The sequence below is a fragment of the Phyllobates terribilis genome, unplaced genomic scaffold (genome assembly GCF_046119375.1).
Source record: "Phyllobates terribilis strain yellow unplaced genomic scaffold, ASM4611937v1 Scaffold_986__1_contigs__length_492241, whole genome shotgun sequence".
Lineage (NCBI taxonomy): Eukaryota > Metazoa > Chordata > Amphibia > Anura > Dendrobatidae > Phyllobates > Phyllobates terribilis.
In genome coordinates this window covers 175,131-188,006 of record NW_027363746.1, presented here as the reverse complement: position 1 = coordinate 188,006, position 12,876 = coordinate 175,131, and the positions used below count along the sequence as shown (strand labels likewise).

General features: G+C 46.1%; 8 non-coding genes across 8 annotated transcripts; all 8 read left to right on the top strand.

The window, feature by feature from the left end:
* Positions 1–539: 539 nt before the first annotated feature.
* On the top strand, positions 540–730 carry LOC141241261 (U2 spliceosomal RNA). Its single transcript, XR_012306042.1, has one exon. It is a non-coding gene; the product is annotated as a U2 spliceosomal RNA (small nuclear RNA).
* Positions 731–1,853: 1,123 nt separating this feature from the next.
* Positions 1,854–2,044, top strand: LOC141241067 (U2 spliceosomal RNA). Its single transcript, XR_012305854.1, has one exon. It is a non-coding gene; the product is annotated as a U2 spliceosomal RNA (small nuclear RNA).
* A 1,126-nt stretch (positions 2,045–3,170) lies between these two features.
* On the top strand, positions 3,171–3,361 carry LOC141241237 (U2 spliceosomal RNA). Its single transcript, XR_012306019.1, has one exon. It is a non-coding gene; the product is annotated as a U2 spliceosomal RNA (small nuclear RNA).
* A 1,120-nt stretch (positions 3,362–4,481) lies between these two features.
* LOC141241066 (U2 spliceosomal RNA) lies at positions 4,482–4,672 on the top strand. The gene has a single exon (XR_012305853.1). It is a non-coding gene; the product is annotated as a U2 spliceosomal RNA (small nuclear RNA).
* A 1,124-nt stretch (positions 4,673–5,796) lies between these two features.
* Positions 5,797–5,987, top strand: LOC141241303 (U2 spliceosomal RNA). The gene has a single exon (XR_012306083.1). It is a non-coding gene; the product is annotated as a U2 spliceosomal RNA (small nuclear RNA).
* Positions 5,988–7,109: 1,122 nt separating this feature from the next.
* Positions 7,110–7,300, top strand: LOC141241065 (U2 spliceosomal RNA). The gene has a single exon (XR_012305852.1). It is a non-coding gene; the product is annotated as a U2 spliceosomal RNA (small nuclear RNA).
* Positions 7,301–8,420: 1,120 nt separating this feature from the next.
* Positions 8,421–8,611, top strand: LOC141241064 (U2 spliceosomal RNA). Its single transcript, XR_012305851.1, has one exon. It is a non-coding gene; the product is annotated as a U2 spliceosomal RNA (small nuclear RNA).
* A 1,120-nt stretch (positions 8,612–9,731) lies between these two features.
* Positions 9,732–9,922, top strand: LOC141241063 (U2 spliceosomal RNA). The gene has a single exon (XR_012305850.1). It is a non-coding gene; the product is annotated as a U2 spliceosomal RNA (small nuclear RNA).
* Positions 9,923–12,876: the final 2,954 nt, after the last annotated feature.

The window sequence follows — 12,876 nt, the reverse complement described above, 5'->3', positions numbered from 1 at the left end:
TGTGGCATTCTTTTAAACTGTTGCTTATGGCGGTCTCTGTGAGCTTCTCAGTGACATTCAGCCATCCAGGTATCCCGCCTGCAGTAGACGGAATGTGGCAATGGAACGCTGGCTGCGCGTGTCATAATAGGCTCTGAGCCTTTATATACCTGCACACAGCAGCAGCCACCTTCAGTCTGCTGCTGGACAGCCAGCAGCAGCAGCAGCAGGAGAGGTAATTAATCAGCAACCCTCCTGCTAAGGGTAGACAGCTGCTCGTTCCACCCTCCCCCCCCCCCCGCCTTAATTGGTTCTCCTCCTTTCCAACGGTGTTGAGGCGGGTGGGAACAGCCGGGGGTTGAGGGTACTGTGCTAAAAGAGGTGGAGTTATGCAGATCTAAAACGCGTGGATTGCAGCAGCAGCAAGCCGAAAAGTGCAGGCATGTGAGGGATCTAGAGGTTGACAGCATGTCTTCTTAACGGGAGTCCAGGTGGCCATCTCCACAAATGGACTTTTCAGAATCCTTGGGTGGCACCGTAGTCGGAAACCAATTCTGGTTATCGCTTCTCGGCCTTTTGGCTAAGATCAAGTGTAGTATCTGTTCTTATCAGTTTAATATCTGATATGTCCCCCATCTGGGGACCATATATTAAATGGATTTTTAGAACAGGGAGATGGAAAAAGAGCTTGCTCTGTCCACTCCACGCATTGACCTGGTATTGCAGTATCTCCAGGACTGGTGCACCCCTTCTTTAATGCAGTTTCTAAAATCAGAAAGAATTGAATTCAATGCTTTTTGTTCATTTTGCTTGTTTGTCGGATTTTGGGATGGACTCTTTGGCTTTGCTTTTCTTCTCCTCATTGGATTTTTCATGTTAAAAGTTGCAGAAGCCAGATGACAAGCTCATTTTGGTTCAACTTCAGCAACTGTGCATTGCATTGCCATGTAATGTAATGTAATGCAATGCTATCTATCTAGCTCTCCCTCTATACTTCCTTTTGGATAAACAGACATATTAGGCAAGCATTTTGGAGCTTTCACCTAAATAACTACAGGTGGTGAGATAAGCTGCACAATATAATTGACCTTTCAGTATATTGTTGCACACACACCATCTATTTAGCAAATGCCCTTGTTATCAACAGCAGCCTTTTAAACTCACCTGAGCTAACAGGTATGTGAGCTGGTTACTCTGCTGCGCTTAAAATTTCTTTTTTGGTTTGCTACAATGCCTTTTCTGAAACGTTGTCTCCCTCTGCTGGAACACTGACTTCTTTCATTTAATGCCTGCAGACTATAAAAGAGAAACCAACCCAAAAAGTTTGGTTGATTAGTCTGTGGCATTCTTTTAAACTGTTGCTTATGGCGGTCTCTGTGAGCTTCTCAGTGACATTCAGCCATCCAGGTATCCCGCCTGCAGTAGACGGAATGTGGCAATGGAACGCTGGCTGCGCGTGTCATAATAGGCTCTGAGCCTTTATATACCTGCGCACAGCAGCAGCCACCTTCAGTCTGCTGCTGGACAGCCAGCAGCAGCAGCAGCAGGAGAGGTAATTAATCAGCAACCCTCCTGCTAAGGGTAGACAGCTGCTCGTTCCACCCCCCCCCCCCCGCCTTAATTGGTTCTCCTCCCTTCCAACGGTGTTGAGGCGGGTGGGAACAGCCGGGGGTTGAGGGTACTGTGCTAAAAGAGGTGGAGTTATGCAGATCTAAAACGCGTGGATTGCAGCAGCAGCAAGCCGAAAAGTGCAGGCATGTGAGGGATCTAGAGGTTGACAGCATGTCTTCTTAACGGGAGTCCAGGTGGCCATCTCCACAAATGGACTTTTCAGAATCCTTGGGTGGCACCGTAGTCGGAAACCAATTCTGGTTATCGCTTCTCGGCCTTTTGGCTAAGATCAAGTGTAGTATCTGTTCTTATCAGTTTAATATCTGATACGTCCCCTATCTGGGGACCATATATTAAATGGATTTTTAGAACAGGGAGATGGAAAAAGAGCTTGCTCTGTCCACTCCACGCATTGACCTGGTATTGCAGTATCTCCAGGACCGGTGCACCCCTTCTTTAATGCAGTTTCTAAAATCAGAAAGAATTGAATTCAATGCTTTTTGTTCATTTTGCTTGTTTGTCGGATTTTGGGATGGACTCTTTGGCTTTGCTTTTCTTCTCCTCATTGGATTTTTCATGTTAAAAGTTGCAGAAGCCAGATGACAAGCTCATTTTGGTTCAACTTCAGCAACTGTGCATTGCATTGCCATGTAATGTAATGTAATGCAATGCTATCTATCTAGCTCTCCCTCTATACTTCCTTTTGGATAAACAGACATATTAGGCAAGCATTTTGGAGCTTTCACCTAAATAACTACAGGTGGTGAGATAAGCTGCACAATATAATTGACCTTTCAGTATATTGTTGCACACACACCATCTATTTAGCAAATGCCCTTGTTATCAACAGCAGCCTTTTAAACTCACCTGAGCTAACAGGTATGTGAGCTGGTTACTCTGCTGCGCTTAAAATTTCTTTTTTGGTTTGCTACAATGCCTTTTCTGAAACGTTGTCTCCCTCTGCTGGAACACTGACTTCTTTCATTTAATGCCTGCAGACTATAAAAGAGAAACCAACCCAAAAAGTTTGGTTGATTAGTCTGTGGCATTCTTTTAAACTGTTGCTTATGGCGGTCTCTGTGAGCTTCTCAGTGACATTCAGCCATCCAGGTATCCCGCCTGCAGTAGACGGAATGTGGCAATGGAACGCTGGCTGCGCGTGTCATAATAGGCTCTGAGCCTTTATATACCTGCGCACAGCAGCAGCCACCTTCAGTCTGCTGCTGGACAGCCAGCAGCAGCAGCTGCAGGAGAGGTAATTAATCAGCAACCCTCCTGCTAAGGGTAGACAGCTGCTCGTTCCACCCTCCCCCCCCCCCCGCCTTAATTGGTTCTCCTCCCTTCCAACGGTGTTGAGGCGGGTGGGAACAGCCGGGGGTTGAGGGTACTGTGCTAAAAGAGGTGGAGTTATGCAGATCTAAAACGCGTGGATTGCAGCAGCAGCAAGCCGAAAAGTGCAGGCATGTGAGGGATCTAGAGGTTGACAGCATGTCTTCTTAACGGGAGTCCAGGTGGCCATCTCCACAAATGGACTTTTCAGAATCCTTGGGTGGCACCGTAGTCGGAAACCAATTCTGGTTATCGCTTCTCGGCCTTTTGGCTAAGATCAAGTGTAGTATCTGTTCTTATCAGTTTAATATCTGATATGTCCCCTATCTGGGGACCATATATTAAATGGATTTTTAGAACAGGGAGATGGAAAAAGAGCTTGCTCTGTCCACTCCACGCATTGACCTGGTATTGCAGTATCTCCAGGACTGGTGCACCCCTTCTTTAATGCAGTTTCTAAAATCAGAAAGAATTGAATTCAATGCTTTTTGTTCATTTTGCTTGTTTGTCGGATTTTGGGATGGACTCTTTGGCTTTGCTTTTCTTCTCCTCATTGGATTTTTCATGTTAAAAGTTGCAGAAGCCAGATGACAAGCTCATTTTGGTTCAACTTCAGCAACTGTGCATTGCATTGCCATGTAATGTAATGTAATGCAATGCTATCTATCTAGCTCTCCCTCTATACTTCCTTTTGGATAAACAGACATATTAGGCAAGCATTTTGGAGCTTTCACCTAAATAACTACAGGTGGTGAGATAAGCTGCACAATATAATTGACCTTTCAGTATATTGTTGCACACACACCATCTATTTAGCAAATGCCCTTGTTATCAACAGCAGCCTTTTAAACTCACCTGAGCTAACAGGTATGTGAGCTGGTTACTCTGCTGCGCTTAAAATTTCTTTTTTGGTTTGCTACAATGCCTTTTCTGAAACGTTGTCTCCCTCTGCTGGAACACTGACTTCTTTCATTTAATGCCTGCAGACTATAAAAGAGAAACCAACCCAAAAAGTTTGGTTGATTAGTCTGTGGCATTCTTTTAAACTGTTGCTTATGGCGGTCTCTGTGAGCTTCTCAGTGACATTCAGCCATCCAGGTATCCCGCCTGCAGTAGACGGAATGTGGCAATGGAACGCTGGCTGCGCGTGTCATAATAGGCTCTGAGCCTTTATATACCTGCGCACAGCAGCAGCCACCTTCAGTCTGCTGCTGGACAGCCAGCAGCAGCAGCAGCAGGAGAGGTAATTAATCAGCAACCCTCCTGCTAAGGGTAGACAGCTGCTCGTTCCACCCCCCCCCCGCCTTAATTGGTTCTCCTCCCTTCCAACGGTGTTGAGGCGGGTGGGAACAGCCGGGGGTTGAGGGTACTGTGCTAAAAGAGGTGGAGTTATGCAGATCTAAAACGCGTGGATTGCAGCAGCAGCAAGCCGAAAAGTGCAGGCATGTGAGGGATCTAGAGGTTGACAGCATGTCTTCTTAACGGGAGTCCAGGTGGCCATCTCCACAAATGGACTTTTCAGAATCCTTGGGTGGCACCGTAGTCGGAAACCAATTCTGGTTATCGCTTCTCGGCCTTTTGGCTAAGATCAAGTGTAGTATCTGTTCTTATCAGTTTAATATCTGATACGTCCCCTATCTGGGGACCATATATTAAATGGATTTTTAGAACAGGGAGATGGAAAAAGAGCTTGCTCTGTCCACTCCACGCATTGACCTGGTATTGCAGTATCTCCAGGACCGGTGCACCCCTTCTTTAATGCAGTTTCTAAAATCAGAAAGAATTGAATTCAATGCTTTTTGTTCATTTTGCTTGTTTGTCGGATTTTGGGATGGACTCTTTGGCTTTGCTTTTCTTCTCCTCATTGGATTTTTCATGTTAAAAGTTGCAGAAGCCAGATGACAAGCTCATTTTGGTTCAACTTCAGCAACTGTGCATTGCATTGCCATGTAATGTAATGTAATGCAATGCTATCTATCTAGCTCTCCCTCTATACTTCCTTTTGGATAAACAGACATATTAGGCAAGCATTTTGGAGCTTTCACCTAAATAACTACAGGTGGTGAGATAAGCTGCACAATATAATTGACCTTTCAGTATATTGTTGCACACACACCATCTATTTAGCAAATGCCCTTGTTATCAACAGCAGCCTTTTAAACTCACCTGAGCTAACAGGTATGTGAGCTGGTTACTCTGCTGCGCTTAAAATTTCTTTTTTGGTTTGCTACAATGCCTTTTCTGAAACGTTGTCTCCCTCTGCTGGAACACTGACTTCTTTCATTTAATGCCTGCAGACTATAAAAGAGAAACCAACCCAAAAAGTTTGGTTGATTAGTCTGTGGCATTCTTTTAAACTGTTGCTTATGGCGGTCTCTGTGAGCTTCTCAGTGACATTCAGCCATCCAGGTATCCCGCCTGCAGTAGACGGAATGTGGCAATGGAACGCTGGCTGCGCGTGTCATAATAGGCTCTGAGCCTTTATATACCTGCGCACAGCAGCAACCACCTTCAGTCTGCTGCTGGACAGCCAGCAGCAGCAGCAGCAGGAGAGGTAATTAATCAGCAACCCTCCTGCTAAGGGTAGACAGCTGCTCGTTCCACCCCCCCCCCCCCCGCCTTAATTGGTTCTCCTCCCTTCCAACGGTGTTGAGGCGGGTGGGAACAGCCGGGGGTTGAGGGTACTGTGCTAAAAGAGGTGGAGTTATGCAGATCTAAAACGCGTGGATTGCAGCAGCAGCAAGCCGAAAAGTGCAGGCATGTGAGGGATCTAGAGGTTGACAGCATGTCTTCTTAACGGGAGTCCAGGTGGCCATCTCCACAAATGGACTTTTCAGAATCCTTGGGTGGCACCGTAGTCGGAAACCAATTCTGGTTATCGCTTCTCGGCCTTTTGGCTAAGATCAAGTGTAGTATCTCTTCTTATCAGTTTAATATCTGATACGTCCCCTATCTGGGGACCATATATTAAATGGATTTTTAGAACAGGGAGATGGAAAAAGAGCTTGCTCTGTCCACTCCACGCATTGACCTGGTATTGCAGTATCTCCAGGACCGGTGCACCCCTTCTTTAATGCAGTTTCTAAAATCAGAAAGAATTGAATTCAATGCTTTTTGTTCATTTTGCTTGTTTGTCGGATTTTGGGATGGACTCTTTGGCTTTGCTTTTCTTCTCCTCATTGGATTTTTCATGTTAAAAGTTGCAGAAGCCAGATGACAAGCTCATTTTGGTTCAACTTCAGCAACTGTGCATTGCATTGCCATGTAATGTAATGTAATGCAATGCTATCTATCTAGCTCTCCCTCTATACTTCCTTTTGGATAAACAGACATATTAGGCAAGCATTTTGGAGCTTTCACCTAAATAACTACAGGTGGTGAGATAAGCTGCACAATATAATTGACCTTTCAGTATATTGTTGCACACACACCATCTATTTAGCAAATGCCCTTGTTATCAACAGCAGCCTTTTAAACTCACCTGAGCTAACAGGTATGTGAGCTGGTTACTCTGCTGCGCTTAAAATTTCTTTTTTGGTTTGCTACAATGCCTTTTCTGAAACGTTGTCTCCCTCTGCTGGAACACTGACTTCTTTCATTTAATGCCTGCAGACTATAAAAGAGAAACCAACCCAAAAAGTTTGGTTGATTAGTCTGTGGCATTCTTTTAAACTGTTGCTTATGGCGGTCTCTGTGAGCTTCTCAGTGACATTCAGCCATCCAGGTATCCCGCCTGCAGTAGACGGAATGTGGCAATGGAACGCTGGCTGCGCGTGTCATAATAGGCTCTGAGCCTTTATATACCTGCGCACAGCAGCAGCCACCTTCAGTCTGCTGCTGGACAGCCAGCAGCAGCAGCAGCAGGAGAGGTAATTAATCAGCAACCCTCCTGCTAAGGGTAGACAGCTGCTCGTTCCACCCCCCCCCCCCACCTTAATTGGTTCTCCTCCCTTCCAACGGTGTTGAGGCGGGTGGGAACAGCCGGGGGTTGAGGGTACTGTGCTAAAAGAGGTGGAGTTATGCAGATCTAAAACGCGTGGATTGCAGCAGCAGCAAGCCGAAAAGTGCAGGCATGTGAGGGATCTAGAGGTTGACAGCATGTCTTCTTAACGGGAGTCCAGGTGGCCATCTCCACAAATGGACTTTTCAGAATCCTTGGGTGGCACCGTAGTCGGAAACCAATTCTGGTTATCGCTTCTCGGCCTTTTGGCTAAGATCAAGTGTAGTATCTGTTCTTATCAGTTTAATATCTGATACGTCCCCTATCTGGGGACCATATATTAAATGGATTTTTAGAACAGGGAGATGGAAAAAGAGCTTGCTCTGTCCACTCCACGCATTGACCTGGTATTGCAGTATCTCCAGGACCGGTGCACCCCTTCTTTAATGCAGTTTCTAAAATCAGAAAGAATTGAATTCAATGCTTTTTGTTCATTTTGCTTGTTTGTCGGATTTTGGGATGGACTCTTTGGCTTTGCTTTTCTTCTCCTCATTGGATTTTTCATGTTAAAAGTTGCAGAAGCCAGATGACAAGCTCATTTTGGTTCAACTTCAGCAACTGTGCATTGCATTGCCATGTAATGTAATGTAATGCAATGCTATCTATCTAGCTCTCCCTCTATACTTCCTTTTGGATAAACAGACATATTAGGCAAGCATTTTGGAGCTTTCACCTAAATAACTACAGGTGGTGAGATAAGCTGCACAATATAATTGACCTTTCAGTATATTGTTGCACACACACCATCTATTTAGCAAATGCCCTTGTTATCAACAGCAGCCTTTTAAACTCACCTGAGCTAACAGGTATGTGAGCTGGTTACTCTGCTGCGCTTAAAATTTCTTTTTTGGTTTGCTACAATGCCTTTTCTGAAACGTTGTCTCCCTCTGCTGGAACACTGACTTCTTTCATTTAATGCCTGCAGACTATAAAAGAGAAACCAACCCAAAAAGTTTGGTTGATTAGTCTGTGGCATTCTTTTAAACTGTTGCTTATGGCGGTCTCTGTGAGCTTCTCAGTGACATTCAGCCATCCAGGTATCCCGCCTGCAGTAGACGGAATGTGGCAATGGAACGCTGGCTGCGCGTGTCATAATAGGCTCTGAGCCTTTATATACCTGCGCACAGCAGCAGCCACCTTCAGTCTGCTGCTGGACAGCCAGCAGCAGCAGCAGCAGGAGAGGTAATTAATCAGCAACCCTCCTGCTAAGGGTAGACAGCTGCTCGTTCCACCCCCCCCCCGCCTTAATTGGTTCTCCTCCCTTCCAACGGTGTTGAGGCGGGTGGGAACAGCCGGGGGTTGAGGGTACTGTGCTAAAAGAGGTGGAGTTATGCAGATCTAAAACGCATGGATTGCAGCAGCAGCAAGCCGAAAAGTGCAGGCATGTGAGGGATCTAGAGGTTGACAGCATGTCTTCTTAACGGGAGTCCAGGTGGCCATCTCCACAAATGGACTTTTCAGAATCCTTGGGTGGCACCGTAGTCGGAAACCAATTCTGGTTATCGCTTCTCGGCCTTTTGGCTAAGATCAAGTGTAGTATCTGTTCTTATCAGTTTAATATCTGATACGTCCCCTATCTGGGGACCATATATTAAATGGATTTTTAGAACAGGGAGATGGAAAAAGAGCTTGCTCTGTCCACTCCACGCATTGACCTGGTATTGCAGTATCTCCAGGACCGGTGCACCCCTTCTTTAATGCAGTTTCTAAAATCAGAAAGAATTGAATTCAATGCTTTTTGTTCATTTTGCTTGTTTGTCGGATTTTGGGATGGACTCTTTGGCTTTGCTTTTCTTCTCCTCATTGGATTTTTCATGTTAAAAGTTGCAGAAGCCAGATGACAAGCTCATTTTGGTTCAACTTCAGCAACTGTGCATTGCATTGCCATGTAATGTAATGTAATGCAATGCTATCTATCTAGCTTTCCCTCTATACTTCCTTTTGGATAAACAGACATATTAGGCAAGCATTTTGGAGCTTTCACCTAAATAACTACAGGTGGTGAGATAAGCTGCACAATATAATTGACCTTTCAGTATATTGTTGCACACACACCATCTATTTAGCAAATGCCCTTGTTATCAACAGCAGCCTTTTAAACTCACCTGAGCTAACAGGTATGTGAGCTGGTTACTCTGCTGCGCTTAAAATTTCTTTTTTGGTTTGCTACAATGCCTTTTCTGAAACGTTGTCTCCCTCTGCTGGAACACTGACTTCTTTCATTTAATGCCTGCAGACTATAAAAGAGAAACCAACCCAAAAAGTTTGGTTGATTAGTCTGTGGCATTCTTTTAAACTGTTGCTTATGGCGGTCTCTGTGAGCTTCTCAGTGACATTCAGCCATCCAGGTATCCCGCCTGCAGTAGACGGAATGTGGCAATGGAACGCTGGCTGCGCGTGTCATAATAGGCTCTGAGCCTTTATATACCTGCGCACAGCAGCAGCCACCTTCAGTCTGCTGCTGGACAGCCAGCAGCAGCAGCAGCAGGAGAGGTAATTAATCAGCAACCCTCCTGCTAAGGGTAGACAGCTGCTCGTTCCACCCCCCCCCCGCCTTAATTGGTTCTCCTCCCTTCCAACGGTGTTGAGGCGGGTGGGAACAGCCGGGGGTTGAGGGTACTGTGCTAAAAGAGGTGGAGTTATGCAGATCTAAAACGCGTGGATTGCAGCAGCAGCAAGCCGAAAAGTGCAGGCATGTGAGGGATCTAGAGGTTGACAGCATGTCTTCTTAACGGGAGTCCAGGTGGCCATCTCCACAAATGGACTTTTCAGAATCCTTGGGTGGCACCGTAGTCGGAAACCAATTCTGGTTATCGCTTCTCGGCCTTTTGGCTAAGATCAAGTGTAGTATCTGTTCTTATCAGTTTAATATCTGATACGTCCCCTATCTGGGGACCATATATTAAATGGATTTTTAGAACAGGGAGATGGAAAAAGAGCTTGCTCTGTCCACTCCACGCATTGACCTGGTATTGCAGTATCTCCAGGACCGGTGCACCCCTTCTTTAATGCAGTTTCTAAAATCAGAAAGAATTGAATTCAATGCTTTTTGTTCATTTTGCTTGTTTGTCGGATTTTGGGATGGACTCTTTGGCTTTGCTTTTCTTCTCCTCATTGGATTTTTCATGTTAAAAGTTGCAGAAGCCAGATGACAAGCTCATTTTGGTTCAACTTCAGCAACTGTGCATTGCATTGCCATGTAATGTAATGTAATGCAATGCTATCTATCTAGCTCTCCCTCTATACTTCCTTTTGGATAAACAGACATATTAGGCAAGCATTTTGGAGCTTTCACCTAAATAACTACAGGTGGTGAGATAAGCTGCACAATATAATTGACCTTTCAGTATATTGTTGCACACACACCATCTATTTAGCAAATGCCCTTGTTATCAACAGCAGCCTTTTAAACTCACCTGAGCTAACAGGTATGTGAGCTGGTTACTCTGCTGCGCTTAAAATTTCTTTTTTGGTTTGCTACAATGCCTTTTCTGAAACGTTGTCTCCCTCTGCTGGAACACTGACTTCTTTCATTTAATGCCTGCAGACTATAAAAGAGAAACCAACCCAAAAAGTTTGGTTGATTAGTCTGTGGCATTCTTTTAAACTGTTGCTTATGGCGGTCTCTGTGAGCTTCTCAGTGACATTCAGCCATCCAGGTATCCCGCCTGCAGTAGACGGAATGTGGCAATGGAACGCTGGCTGCGCGTGTCATAATAGGCTCTGAGCCTTTATATACCTGCGCACAGCAGCAGCCACCTTCAGTCTGCTGCTGGACAGCCAGCAGCAGCAGCAGCAGGAGAGGTAATTAATCAGCAACCCTCCTGCTAAGGGTAGACAGCTGCTCGTTCCACCCCCCCCCCGCCTTAATTGGTTCTCCTCCCTTCCAACGGTGTTGAGGCGGGTGGGAACAGCCGGGGGTTGAGGGTACTGTGCTAAAAGAGGTGGAGTTATGTAGATCTAAAACGCGTGGATTGCAGCAGCAGCAAGCCGAAAAGTGCAGGCATGTGAGGGATCTAGAGGTTGACAGCATGTCTTCTTAACGGGAGTCCAGGTGGCCATCTCCACAAATGGACTTTTCAGAATCCTTGGGTGGCACCGTAGTCGGAAACCAATTCTGGTTATCGCTTCTCGGCCTTTTGGCTGAGACCAAGTGCTTCACAGCAGGAGGTTTCAGTTGAAGGGCACTCAGGTACCCCTCTCCTTGGCCTGGCAGGATCGTCCACTTCGGTGGGCTTCACCTGCCTGCTGCTATTAGGGAGAGGGATTAGTCCTAGGGTAACGGGCAGCGATCCCCCAGCCTTCAGGTGCTTTATCACAAAGCTCTGAAGGCGCAGATTGCAGGCGGTTGCAATTTGCATTTTGTTGCGCCATACCATGGAGGTTGACCCCAACCTCGTGCCTCTATATGCGAGGCTCAAGAACACCATAAGGGTCCGCTTTACGGCTGGTGGTTCCGATATGCGGAATCTGGGATATGTAGTCCAGGACGTGCTTGAGAAACTGCTCCACGTCAGAACCAACGAAATCCTTTCTATCCAGGATTATCCTCGACGTGGAGACTATGATGTAACCTTTACTGGCGAAGGTATTTTCAAAGATGTTTTGTCCAGAGTTAAGTCGGTAGAAAATAGCCCTGGTCTAAAAGGGATTCAGATTATCGAGCACGTCCTGGATGAGGTAAAGATGGTGGTTGTGAAAATCTTCTCACCCTTCATAACGGCACCAGAGGTTATTTCCTTTTTGTCAGTTTATTTTAAAAGTGTGAAATTGATTGGGAAAGTGTTGAATGAGTTTAACATCTGGACCTCAAAATGGAAGTTTTTAGTAAAATGTGAAAGAGACCCAAAATTCCCTGGAGGTGTGAGACTTCCTCCAGCACGATTTAAAATAGGGCAAACTAATGGGGATTTTTTTTTCTCAGGAATGCCACTTTTCTGTAGGTATTGTGGTCTCTATGGGCACTCTAAGGATAGTTGTGGTGCCACTTGTAGAAATTGTGCCAGTACTGAACATGACACAAAGGAGTGCCCAAATGAAAAAAAATGCTCTTTTTGTCGGACACCTGGTCATTTCTATTTTTCTTGCCCTCACAGGTTCAGAGAGGATGAACAAAAACAAAAGGAGAAGTCCAAGACATCCGGGAATGGACGGGCCAATCAGACCACCCCTCAGGAGGAGGAACAGCAACCTGGAGCCTCGGGAGGTGATAAGGGCGCTTCGACTAGTAACAATCCCTCCGAGTCAATGACAGGTAACTCACAGGAGCCCAGGAGCTGGCTGAAAGACCATAAGGAGGCTAAAAGGAAGGCTGAGAAAGATCATAAAGGGGCGGTCGGTAAGGCCAAAAAAGAGCGCCAAAAGGCTGACACCGAGCCCAAAATTCCCACTGGGTCTCACGAGAGCGAGGGCGGTACGTGGCATTTGGTGAGGTCTCATAATAAGAAAAATAATGGTTCCGTGGAGGTGGCTAATAGGGAGGAGATGGATACATCCCCTCACGGGGGTGTAGACTCTGGAATCCCGAGGTCCCGGGGCTCTGCTGCCCCAGGTGGGGCCCCGAACCTGGCTGCCTCCGGGGACTCTGAGGCTCCGCCATGTGCGCAGCCTGCCCTTGTGTTACGACCCTCTGCGGGTCAGCAGGGGAGTGCGGAGCCTCTCGGAGACCCACCTGATGAGGACCTAAATGGTCAGCCTATGGAGACCCAGTGTAACCTTTCTCTCAATATCCTTCCGAGCTACACCCCAGTAGCGTCGGGTCTTAATTTAAGTGAATGTTCCTTCTCCGATGATGAAGACTCTTTGATAACGGTGGATTCAGAAGAGGGCGTTGGTGAAAGTCCAAGTGGTCTGATCCGTCCATCGGATAGGTAAAGTTCAGTTTTTGTTTCTTCCTAACCATTTGTTATGATGGCTGACATTAGTGGTGTTTCCCTCAATGTGAGAGGCATAGGATC